The sequence below is a fragment of the Momordica charantia genome (genome assembly GCF_013281855.1).
Source record: "Momordica charantia cultivar OHB3-1 chromosome 9 unlocalized genomic scaffold, Mcharantia_2.0 BLBB01000009.1, whole genome shotgun sequence".
NCBI classification, from domain to species: Eukaryota; Viridiplantae; Streptophyta; class Magnoliopsida; order Cucurbitales; family Cucurbitaceae; genus Momordica; species Momordica charantia.
In genome coordinates, this window is record NW_028275167.1 from 12,040,220 (window position 1) to 12,050,414 (window position 10,195).

The following is a 10,195-nucleotide window of genomic DNA, read 5'->3' on the forward strand; positions in this document are numbered from 1 at the left end:
TGCTCCATTTCAACACATAGGTTTTCTCGTTGTTGTTCTCATTCTCATTCATGTTTTCGCTCACGTTCTCGCTCATATTTTCGCTCTCGCTCGTCTATCTTCCTCGATGCACTCGCTTTATGTGTCTGTTTGCCTTCCCAATGAATGTATGCATGCTCTATGTGTCTGTTTGCCTTCCTCATGCATTCAATAAATGTAACAGTTAATGTTCATCTAACAACAATCAAGGAATCTAATTTTCATGTCTTTTTCAACCCTATATTACTTATACGCCTATCAACTCTCTTCTATACTCCACTCATTGGATTCTTCTGCGCATTACACTATCAATGTCTTACGAGGTTACTTATGCAAATAGAATGTCAAAATCACAAGGGGAAAGCTCATACAAAGATACAACTAGGGCTAAGTTGGAAGATGATAGAAAACAACATCGCAAGAACAGGCAATTGTTATACTCAGCACAGTCTCACTTGCGAATGAAAGATGGTCGGATTAAGTATTTGGAAAATCTTGTAGAGGAAATTAGGGAACGAGCAGACGGTGCGAGGAAGAGAAGCGGGAACTACAGGATAGAGTTAAAGCATTTCAGTCACGTTTGAGGGAAATGGGGGCACTGTCACCTAGATTTCATTAACTTTATATGTATTTTTCTTGTGTAGTAAAGTACAACTTTCTTTCATACATGTTGACTTTTGGATTTCAAATCCAAAAATCATTATTGCGTTCACTGAACATTCAAACACACTCGTAGAAATATAATGAAACAAATCATTCTTTAACAAACCAAAAGAAATAACAACAATGGGAGGCATGCCTTGGCTCTCGATCTATCTCGCCCTCGTTGTAGCTCACGCTCACGCTCTCGCTCTTGCCTTCTCGCTCTTCCCCATCCACGACCCCACGATTACTTTAGCACATAACCAAATAAATACACTTCGAAAACGTCCCACATAATCACGCCGAATTAATGCTCACCAACCAACTTCAACGAATATTGAGTGACGCTTCGTCTTATATATATCACCGATTTTATCATTTGTAATATATATCTTCCTTCATATTCTACTGTTTGTCGAAAGTACATGTACAAAATATCTTAGGATACGAGTGGAGTGAGAATACCCAGAGGAGGATTTATTAAGGGCCCGGGGGTGAAGTTCATATAATATATCATTAATATATACAGATCAACTAATAAATATCAAAAAATTTATTGTCATAGTGGTCTCTGTGATCCCAAGCCCCTCTAATGGCTCTAATGTGTCTAGTGTTCAAATCGAGCTTCATCCTTTTTCTTTTCTTTTTTTTTATATATTTGTTACCAGATTTTGGCGAAAATTATGTATTTATTACCAAATTTATCTGCAAATCAGATTAAAAAACTAAAAGAATTGGAAAACACACATGATTTTCCAAACAAATATGACAAATTTTAAAAAACGCAAAAATATCTATAAATTAGTAGAATATTTAAACCAATATATATATATATATATATATATATATATATATATATATATATATTACTAGAATAGTTAAACCCTAATTTTAGATGGTGTATTCATCATCTATTCTTTTGAACCTACAAGACATTCTTTTAATTGATACATCATTGTCGTCTTTTTAAACCAATTGTTGTTGGCAATTTCAAGGTCAACCTTTCTTCTTTCAATTTATACGTTGTAGTTACACATATGTAATATGTTTTCTATTTATTATTGTATTGATCCATCTTATTTCTTCTTCAAATCATCAGTTTCGAGATTCTATTGTTTTTATTGATATTATTTTTTAATTTTTATTTTGCAGTCGCCAAACTTAAAGGAAGCTAACTATTTGGAAATTAATTGTCTAAGGTACATTTTCTTAACTTTACATCATATATGATATGGATTTGAGGTTATTTTAAATTTAATAGTTGGTAAAAATTGGGGTTAGAATATAAGATTATCATGTTTCAACTTTTAACTGCCTTTAAACATATAATTATTATCATTATTATTTTATGTTTTTGCTTTTTATTTTATTTTTATTAATGTTCTTGTATATTTAATTAGAAATCTAAATTTAGATATACATAAAAGAAAATCTACTGGGTCATCATCTCCATTGAAGAAAAGTATTAGTAGTTATGATAGAAATTTTACAGAAGTAAATTTAGAAGAATTATCGGTAGATCCTGGTTTAAGAACTAGAATACTTGATTACAATTGTAATATTCAGGACCAAGTTCGTAGAGCATATTTGACAAAAAAAAAAACCTTGCCAGCCTCAAAATCACACTTTTCCATTGAATAAATTTGGGTCACAATCAAAACGGTTTAATCCAGTCTGGTTTACTGAATATTCTAACTGGTTGGAATATAGTATTTCGAAAGATGCTGTCTTTTGTTTATGTTGCTATTTATTCAAGCCACTATTTATTCAAGCCAGAAGTTGGAGAACAATCAGGAGGTGACCATTTTGTTGGGGAAGGATTTTCAAATTGGAAGAAAAAAGAGAAATTACAAACTCATGTTGAAGGACCAAATAGTGCGCATAACCAAGCCTGGTGTAAATGTGAAGCTCTTTTGAAGCAAAAACAACACATCGAAACATTTTTTTAGTAAGATGTCTGACCGAGCAAGAATTGATTATCGAACTCGATTAGGTGCATCAATTGATTGTGCTCACTTTATGTTACAACAAGGGCTTCCATTTCGTGGGCATGATGAAAATTAAGATTCAAAAAATCAAAGGAATTTTCTTGAACTCCTACGGTGGCTATGCAACCACAATAAAGATATTGAAGATGTTGCTTTGAGAAATGCTCCTGCAAATTTGAAACTAATTGCTCCAGAAATACAAAAAGATGTTGGGAATTGTATTGCAGTAGAAATTGTTGATGCAACCATAAGAGATATTACTGATAAGTTCTTTTCAATTTTGATTGATGAGTCAAAGAATATATCTTCGAAAGAGCAAATGTCAATTGCTTGAGATATGTAGACAAAGGACATGTGATTGAACGGTTTGCTGGTATTGTACATGTTACTACTACAAATTCTATGTCGTTTAAGGAAGCTATTGAAGGATTCTTTTCTAAACATGGGTTAAGCATTGCTAGTTTGTGAGGACAAAGATATAATGGAGCAAGCAATCTGCAAGGTGAATTTAATGGATTGAAAGCATTAATTTTGAGAAAAAAATTAATGTGCATTTTGTTGGGTGTGTTGCCCTAAGCTCGTAGTTTGTATTTATGTAGAAACAAATATATATTCAATAAAGTTTTATTCAATAAATTTGTTGTTGAATTCATAGCATTGCATTGTCCAAAATTCAATAAACTAAACATCCAAGGTTATTTTTATGTAACCGGGACAGTATATATACTGGGTATATATTTGATATACTAGGTATATATTTGATATACCCCTGATATACGAGTGGATAATATCCCGTGAATAACCTAAACGTTCTATAGTATATGGATAAGGCTGAGTACCTTATTCTGACAACACTATTGATACGGCACACTCTGTAAATGTTACAGACGACTCGATGCAGGTCGTTCGTGTGGAAATATGCGAGTGGGGGTATCCTATACAATGAGTTTGTATAAGACCGGACTGCGAAAATGTAACGCCATTGACTAACAGATTGCTATTTCATAAGATGACCAGACAACTCATTCTCAATCCTAAGTGAGTTATGGACTTCTGCCCGTGAGAGCTCGTCCTTTGATCTGTATGGGTAAGAGTGGCCCTAGTTACCGACTCAATATTCCTACCATTTTGGGGACGAGACCAAGTGGAGAGCTGGGAACATAACTTCACAAGATGGAATTCACTTCTCCCCGACTTTAGGGGAGTAGATGAGTGTTCTTTTAAATGCTGACTCCGGGACTTGAACAAGGGGCTCCACCCTCTTATTGGGCCGAGAGGGACTTCCGGTTATTGGTCGTACCATAATCGAGTTGTTCATTAGAGGAGCAGTGGTATTTAAGGAGCAAGATGTAACATAGGGTAAAACGGTAATTTGACCAAACTGTGGTTTCGAACACTCGTGAAGGATTGACTTGTCATTAATGGTCGTATATCCGTGGACACGAAAACATTCTGCAGTGAGTAGAGTGCAGCTGCGGGTCTTTAGTGGAATGACCCATAGTTAACGAATGTTAATTAACTCGGTCAATGAGTTTGACCGATTAATCTCGTATCGTTGGAGCTTCTGATCTGTAGGTCCATTAGGTCCACTTGCTAGCTCATAACGGGTAAAACGAGGATCAAGTTTTTGGAAAATTTTGAACTGTTCAAAATTACTCAAAGGATTATATGTATATTGATACATTATAATATATAGTTAATTCTAATTGAAACTATATATTATGAGAGAAATTATTTGAATGAGATTCAAATAAAGTTAATATGAATATGATTCATATTAAAACTATAAGTTAAAAATAATATATATAAGATATACATTACAACTATAGTTTATATGAGAGAAATGCTTTAGAATATGATTCTATTTTGATAATAAATAATTAAGTGTTAATTATTTATATAGTTTATATATATATATTGATTATTATTAATTAATAATATTATTATATTAATAATAAAACACTCCCCTACAAAAATACAAGGGAAGTTACTTATGACGTGGAGAGTTACCCCATATCATATTCTTTTCTCGCTCTTTGCAGTTGGTTCTGCAACACAGAAAAGGTATTCCCAGCATCTCACTCAAGCTCTCACTTTGATCACTCCATCTCATTCCAAACGAATTGTTCCCACAAGCTCGATCTCGGTACCTAGAGGATAGCACGGAAGACCATTTGGTGTTGTTCGGGAGATTAAATCATTGAAGAAGAGTTTTTCAAAGGTAAAAGAAAAGTTATTTCCCCTGTATTTTCGTTATTAGATGTTTGATTTTGTTTTCTAAAAAATTGATGAACAAAGATCCGCTTCCGCTCCGGGGTTCACATCCCATCACATTTTACATTCATTGTTTTTCTCATCAACTCCAATTAGCTTTGGTAGATGTTGGAAAAAATCATGTAGAGATCAGTGGTCTTCTTTTGTTAGTTGCAAATATGGTAAATGTTATTGGGGCATGCATCAGCAAAACGTCGAGATATTTTAAGAGAAAATATAATGTTATAACTCTTGAAGCTTTAGATAATGGTGAGATAAAAGTGAGCGAGGACTAAATCAAGAAACAATGATTAAACAACCAGGAGATACACGATGGGGCTAACATTACAATACTCTAGTAAGCTTTATTGCAATGTTTTCATCAATTGGTGAAATACTCGAGACAATTGTAAAGGATGAGCCAACTTCTGAACAAAAATATGAAGCAAAGGTTCTAATAAATTTGATTTAACACATTTGATTTCATTTTTCATGTGCATCTTATGAAAGGTATATCGGGAATCACAAATAAATTGTCTTAAGCATTGCAGAGAAAATATCAAAATATCGTGAATTCAATGAATTTGGTCAGGATTTGTAAAGAAATATTACAAACAATGAGAGAATCATGTTGCGATTCAATGCTAGATCAAGTTTCTAATTTTTGGGATAAGCATGATATTGAAATGCTTGAGATGGATGTTATGTTTTCGATTCGAGTGAGGAAAAGAAGAAAATCTCAACGAATTACAAATATGCACCATTACATTTTCGAGGCTTTTTACACGGTCATTGATATGCAACTTCAAGAGCTGAACAATCATTTTACCGAAACAAGACAGATCTACTTCTTTGTGTAACATGCATGAATCCGAGAAACTCATTTGCTGCTTTTGAAAGACAAAAACTTATTCATCTCGCCCATTTTTATCCTAGAGATTTTTCAACTACTGATCTTGTTATTCTTGAGGACCAGCTTCAAAATTACATCATTGATATGCGTTCAGATACTATTTTTGTTGATCTAACAAATATTAATGATCTTGCACTAAACATGGTGATGACAGCTAAAGATAAAGTCTATCCATTAGTTTATCAGTTGCTCACATTGGTATTAGTCTTACCAGTTGCAACAGCTATCATGGAAAGAACATTTTCTGCTATGATTATTGAAAAGACTCAGTTGCTTAATCAGATGAAAGATCAGTGGATGAATGATAATCTTATCACATACATTGAGAAAGATTTATTTGATAAGATAGATAATGAAGTTATTATGCAACGATTTCATAATATGAAAACTCGTAGAGGACACTTGTGATGTATTAAATTATAGTTCATTTCATTTATGATTTTTTGAATTACTTTTTTTTTTACTTCAAAGAATTACTTGTTAAATTAATATAAAGCCCCCCGAACAAAATTTCTAGATCCGCCACTGAGAGTACCCATAGCGTATCCAGAAGGGGGAAGTCCACATTGAGATCAAACGTGGGTTGAGTTGCAGGAGGAGAAGAGAAGTCATTGAAAGACAAGGAATATGTACATCGACCTAGAACATACATCATACATTTGAAAGGATGGCGAGCAAGTCACGTGCATGGGCAGACAGGTTGAAGGAAGAGAACAAACAACACCAAGATAGAGCAGCAGCATTGGAGGCTCGTTTGCACGCTTTGGGGGAATTGTCGCCATAGCAATATGTTTCTTTTTCCAACCACAATATTGTTATATTTTATGTATTTTGTCAAATCTACTATCTCCACATTCATATTGTTGCCCTAGCCATCAAATTACATTTCCATTCCTTTCTAACTTTTTAATTAATTCAATCGGAGTCCTGTGTTGACTCCAGTTGAATCTACTTTCATTACTTCTCTTTTCTAATTTATAATAAGGCTAAAAACAATAAAGAACGAAGGGAAAGGGGATTAGTGTGGAGTGTATATGTACAACATTTTCTCACTAAAAATATAGATGTAAAAAAGTACACCTCTAATTCTCAATCTCGTTCTCTCTAGCTCTCGCTCTCGCACTGGCTCTCTCCCTCGCTCTAGTTGCCCTCGCTCTATCTGCCTTCGCTTCTTCCGGCTCTCGTACTCGTACTCGCTTATCGTCTCTTCTCTGTAAGCTTTCTCTCTAAGTACGTGTCTGCTCACGCTGAACCCTAAGACCTCATCATCTTCCTTCGCGATAAAATGCTCAAAATACAAGTGAGTGGAAGTATTGAACAGCAGTGAAGAACTTAATCTCAAACCGGACCCATAACATAATTTATTGAGATATAACACACGAGAACTCCAAAAATGATTATTGAAAGTAAAGTAAACAAGAGTATTTATTACAAATACCGACAATCGAACACTTGTAAATCGGGCTAATACCATGAAAATTAAAAAAGGGACGACGAATCAAACGTACATCTAGAAACCCAGCAAGGGAGAAGATGATGGTACTTCGATAAAATGGGGGGATATGAGACACACAGAGAGAGAAGATGATGGAAGAGAGAGAATAGGAAAAAGATTTTCAAATGAAAAAACGCGACGGAAAAATATTTGAATATTTTGTATAGTGGGTAGTATTGGAGGGGCAAATGAGTAATTTGGCATTGAGGGTGATGTCAGAAAATGTTTAGAAACCATAAGTTTTGAGGGTGAGGACATATTTTATAGTGGGCCTATGGAAAAGGCTACTAGCCCAAAAACCTGTGAATGTAACTAGTCTATATCTATACTATATCTAAAAGGGGCTATGGAGGAGAATCTTTACCTCCCCATTTTGCCCCTAACTTTTTAAGATATACCCAATTTAGCCTTCATCAGGATGTTATTATTTGAATGAGGTGTCTGTTTAGAGAAGCAGTGTGTTAGAGAAGCAGTTTGGTGTGATTGATCAAAATGTATGATTGTTCTTCTTTTACAAACCATTTATAAAAGGAAAGAGTGGAAATTAAAGAACTCATATCTTATTTCTCTCAAAATGTCTACGAAAATCTCTTCTTTTATCAAAGAACTCATACCTTCCAAAAAGAGGAGAATTTTTAGCTTCCCATTTTGCCCCCAACTTTTTAAGATATACCCAATTTACCCTTCATCTACATTATATACTCTTCTACGTACCTCTTCTACGGGATACTATTATTTGAATGAGGTGTTTGTTTAGAGAAGCAGTTCGGTGTGATTGATCAAAAAGTATGACTGTTATTCTTTTACAAACCATTTATAAAAGGAAATGGTGGAAGTTAAAGAACTCATATCTTCGCTCTCCCAAAATGTCTACGAAAATTTTTTCTTTTATATATATGTATAAAAAAACTCATACCTTTCCAAAAATAGTGGAAATTAAAAGTTTTGGTTCTTCGTAAGGGAAACATTGAAGCATGTCAAAACCAAAATTTGCGAATACAAAAATTAATTTTAGTCGATGAAGAAGTAAAGTATAAAAATTGATGTGAATTCTGAGGGTTATGTTTTATAAATTTCTGTGAATTATTGTACTGTTATCATATTATGAGTATTCTTTTTTATAAACTGACATTGAATGATTGTTGTTTTCTCTTAATTATTCCTATAAAATTGTATTTAATATTTGTATTTATCCCACTTGATTGTTGTTTTCATGATCTTTTGGATTTCTTATTTTATGTTTATATATTTTTTTGTCAATTAAAAACAAGTCCTATTGATTTAAATGGAAATATATTCCAACCAATTCTGAAAACATTCAACCCAAAAGATGGTCATTCAGTTTTCATCACTACTTCAACTAAAACAGAAAAATTAAATATTAAAATCTTCAGTCTCTTGAGATGAACAGAAGACCTATTCAAAATTGTAAGAGAAACAATTCTTCAAATCACAAAAAAAAAAAATTATTTATTAATCTTATTGTTCTTTTCATTATCTTAACTAATTTTAGATTTCTAAATTGATGTTAGTTTTGTATATAATCATTTGAGTATCTATTTCCTAAATTGATATAGAGTGGTTACGATTTGCTTTATCTTACTACTTTTAGATTCTTTATTGTATGTTTATATTTTTTTTATTTTGTACGTAGTTTGATCATATTTTGAGTATCTGTTTCCTAAATTGATATGGGGTGGTTGCTATTTGCTTGATCTTAACTACTTTTAGATGCTTTATTGTATGTTTATATTTGTTTATTAATTAACTTGAATTTCTAAACTGATGTGGTTAGTTTTGACAAATAAATTGTACTATGATCAAGTGATTGTTCTTTTACTTTGTATTAAATGTTTATATTTTAATTGGTTTAAAACTAAAAGGCTTGAGTGTTGGCACATTAGTAAGTGGTTTGAGTGTCTATGTTCATGTCACATGTTCAAGTCTTAATTTGCTTTAAAATAATATTTACTTTTTATTTATTTATTATTTTTTTTGCCAAATAATTATTTCAAAAACTTCAATGACGAGAATTGGAACCTTCATGCTATTTGTTTACATCCATTAGTTTGTAAGGGATTCAATGCAGACTTTGATGGGGATCAAATGACTGTTCATGTACCTTTATCTTTGGAGGCTCAAAAGGAGGATCCGGAAAAAATCGATGAAACGGAAGCTGTCTTTTTTGCAGCTTTTGTTGTTGCTGGAACTATGTGGTATGGTTCAGCAACTACCCCAAAATAGGAAACGGTCTCTCCAATGCATAAATGGTTGGGAATTCACGTTTCGATGGATTCAATAAGTTCTTGCCAATAACCACGCCCGCTGAATAGAACGATTTCAAAGTGGACTCCCATTCATTAGATAGAGAAGATCGCCAAGATTTCGTGATCCGCTGCCGAACTTATTCCTTCCAATTCAACAGTATTCTCGAGGTGTCAAAATTTTTCTAATGGTCTTCGTGCCACTCATACCTATTAATTCATATCAATCAAAACACAAAAATATTTTTTTCTTAGACCAAATAAAATAATAAGATAATTTATGATAAAATGTGATATCGTTTTCAAACGGATGTCGTAGGGTGCTAACACCTTCCCTATGCTGAGTCGACTCTCAAACCAAAAATTTTGTTTTCGTAGACCAAGTTTTTTTGAATAGGTGACCAATCACACCTTGTAGATGATTGGTGGCGACTCCAAACCCTTATCTCAAAAGAGACCTTTCAGGGGATGATTTCAGTCGCTCCGCATCACGATGACGTTGCGACAGCTAATTAATATATGAGGAATGATTTGGCAACTAATGAAGGATCGAAATCAGAAGAGTTAATTTATGAAAAATCAATAATTTGGCCATCCAATTTTAAAGTAGACATGTATGAAG

General features: G+C 33.2%; 1 pseudogene; it reads left to right on the forward strand.

The window, feature by feature from the left end:
• The first annotated feature begins 329 nt into the window (after positions 1–329).
• On the forward strand, positions 330–6,119 carry LOC148208963 (uncharacterized; annotated as a pseudogene).
• Positions 6,120–10,195: the final 4,076 nt, after the last annotated feature.